We start from the raw sequence: 3094 nt of genomic DNA on the forward strand, positions 1-3094 counted from the left end.
GGCCCCCGAAAGTGCTGGGATGGCAGGCATGAAATGCTATGTCTGACCTTTTTCTAAAAGTTTTATAGATCTAAGTCTTATATTAGGTTTTTGATCCGTTTTTTAGATAATTCTTATATATATTGTAAAGCAAGTCCAACTATATTCTTTTGTATGTGGATATCCAGTTTTCTCATTACCATTTGTGGAAAAGGATATCCTTTCTCTATTGAAAGGTCTTGACATCCTCGTCAAAATTTATTTGAAGGCCAGGAGGCAAAGGTGGTTGGATTGCTTGAGTTCAGGAGTTAAAGACCAGCCAGAGCAAAAGTGAGATCCTGGCTCAGTGCCCATATAGCTTAGTGGTTAACTTCAGTGGGTTCAAACCCTGCCGGGGTTAGCGAAACAACAATGACAACAACAACAAAAAGATAGCCAGGCATTGTGGCAGGTGCCTGTAGTCGCAGCTACTTGAGAGGCTGAGGCAAGAGAATCATTTAAGTCCAAGGTTGCTGTGAGCTATGATTCCATAGCACTCTACTGAGGGCAACATAGTGAGACTCTGTCTCAAAAAAAAAAAAATTATTTGGGGCGGCATCTGTGGCTCAAAGGAGTAGGGCACTGGCCCCATATACTGGAGGTGGCGGGTTCAAACCCAGCCCCAGCCAAAAACTAAAAAAAAATCATTTGATCATATTTTTGGAGTTTCTATTTTATTCCATTGTTCTGTGTGTCTGTCTTTATACATTTTGAAATGAGAAAGTGTCTGTTCTCCAACTTTGTTCCTTTTCAAGATTGTTTTGGCTATTTGGGGTTTCTTAAGATTCCAGATGAATTTTAGGATGGATTTTTAAAAATTCTGTAATAAATATCACTGAGGGCAGTGCCTGTGGCTCAAAGGAGTAAGGCGCCAGCCCCATATGCCAGAGGCGGTGGGTTCAAACCCAGCCCCATCCAAAAAAAAAATCATTGAGATTTTGTTAGGGATTGAATTAAATCTGTAAAATTCTTTAGTTCGTGTTGACATCTTAGCAATATTCTTCTAATGCATGTACATGGGAAGTCTTTCCTTATACAACAGATACTACATATATCTTCTATAATTTCTTTCAGCAGTGTTTTTGTTTTCAGTATATAAGTCTTTTGTCTCCTTGGTTGACCTTATTCTGAAGTATTTTATTGTTTTTGTTGCTATTGTAAGTAGAATGATGTTCTTAATTTCCTTTCCAAATTTTTCATCGTTAGTGTATAGAAACACAGCTGACTTTGTAAATTGATTTTGTATCCTGAAACTTGCTGAATCTGTACTTCTAATAGCCTTTTCCCCAGAATCTTTAGGATTTTCTGTGTATAAGGTCATGTGGGCTTGGCGTCTGTAGCTCAAGCCGCTAAGGCACCAGCCCCATACACCAAAGCTAGTTGGTTTGAATCCAGCCCGGGCCTGCCAAACAACAATGACAACTACAACCAAAAAAAAAATAGGACTCGGTGGGTAGGGCGCCAGCCCCATATACCGAGGGCGGCGGGTTCAAGCCCGGCCCTGGCCAAACTGCAACAAGAAAATAGCCAGGCATTGTGGTGGGCGCCTGTAGTCCCAGCTACTTGGGAGGCTGAGAAAAGAGAATCACTTAAGCCCAGGAGTTGGAGGTTGCTGTGAGCTGTGACACCATGGCACTGTACCCAGGGCGACACCTTGAGGCTCTGTCTCAAATAAATAAATAAGTAAATAAAAAATAAAGTTATGCTTTCCAGCTGCCGTGCCTCCATCCTGGATACCAGCCGCGTGCAGCCGATAAAGCTGGCCAGGGTTACCAAGGTGCTGGGCAGGATCGGCTCTCAGGGACAGTGCACGCAGGTGTGCGTGGAATTTATGGACAACAGGAGCCGCTCCATCATTCGCAATGTGAAAGGCCTCATGCGCAAGGGTGACGTGTTCACCCTGTTAGAGCTGGAAAGAGAAGCTCCGAGGCTACGCTGAACTTGGCTGCTGTGTCCTGGACATCACGGTTGTGACCACTTGACTTAACAAGAATGACCTGAAAGTGTTAAATAAAGCATTTGTATTGTCTGTAAAGAAAAAATAAATAAATAAAGTCATGTGGTCTGTGAACAGGTAGAGTGCAGTGGTGGTGTTGTCATAGCTCACTGCAACTTCAAACTCCCGGGCTCTAGCGATCTTCCTGCCTCACCTTCCAAAGTGCTAGAAACCTGGCCTAGTCAAGTGCTACTGCTCCTGGCATCTCTAGATTACTTGCAATACCTACTACAATGCCTACACATCACTTCATTTGAATAGGTTTAATGTAGTATTAGGTGTGCTGCAAATTCATAGCTTGCTTTTTGGAACTTTGTGTAATATTTTTTTTCCTGAGTATTTTTGATTGGTTGAACCCACGGATAATGAACCTGGAATAGAGGGGGTTGATAATTTTTATGTGACTGTGGACTGTGTGACCCTGTGGAAATTCTTACATAATCTTTCATATGCCTCTCTAGGTATGGAATAGAATTTTCTCCTCCTTTTTTGGAGACCTTATCCCTTTGTTTAGATAAATGGTTTTTGGTATTCAGTTCTCACTTCAGCAACTAATCCTCATGTCCACCCACCCCTTACCTCCAGCCTCCACCCCATTCCCAAACTTAGATTAAGATGATGAGTTTGATAAACTAGGTTAACACTCTCCCTAGGACTGGTTTTATTTGGGTCACTGTCTTTTTCGTATTTTTTTTTTTTTTGAGACAGAACCTCAAGCTATCACCCTGGAGAGAGTGCCATGGTGTTACAGCTCACAGCAACCTCCAACTCCTGGGCTTAAGCGATTCTCCTGCCTCCGTCTCCCAAGTAGCTGGGACCACAGGCACCTGCTAGAATGCCTGGCTATTTTTTGGTTGCAGCTGTCATTGTTGTTTGGCGGGCCAGGCTGGATTTGAACCCACCAGCTCAGGTGTATGTGGCTGGTGCCTTAGCTGCTTGAGCCACAAGCACCGAGCCAGGGTTACTGTCTTTTTGAGATTCAAAGTATGTTAGGAATTAGAAGTTACTTAGGGCTTAGCAGTTAGACTGTATAGATTCAAGTGTTTTAATATTCGATCCTAGTTTTTTTTTTTTTTTTTT

General features: G+C 42.6%; 1 protein-coding gene and 1 pseudogene across 2 annotated transcripts in view; both read left to right on the forward strand.

The window, feature by feature from the left end:
* Positions 1–3094, forward strand: part of RBMS2 (RNA binding motif single stranded interacting protein 2) — a 57190-nt gene that overhangs the window by 10758 nt on the left and 43338 nt on the right. The window lies entirely within an intron of this gene.
* On the forward strand, positions 1721–1989 carry LOC111725540 (annotated as a pseudogene).

The sequence above is a fragment of the Otolemur garnettii genome, unplaced genomic scaffold (genome assembly GCF_000181295.1).
Source record: "Otolemur garnettii isolate 467f Iridium unplaced genomic scaffold, OtoGar3 scaffold00043, whole genome shotgun sequence".
NCBI classification, from domain to species: Eukaryota; Metazoa; Chordata; class Mammalia; order Primates; family Galagidae; genus Otolemur; species Otolemur garnettii.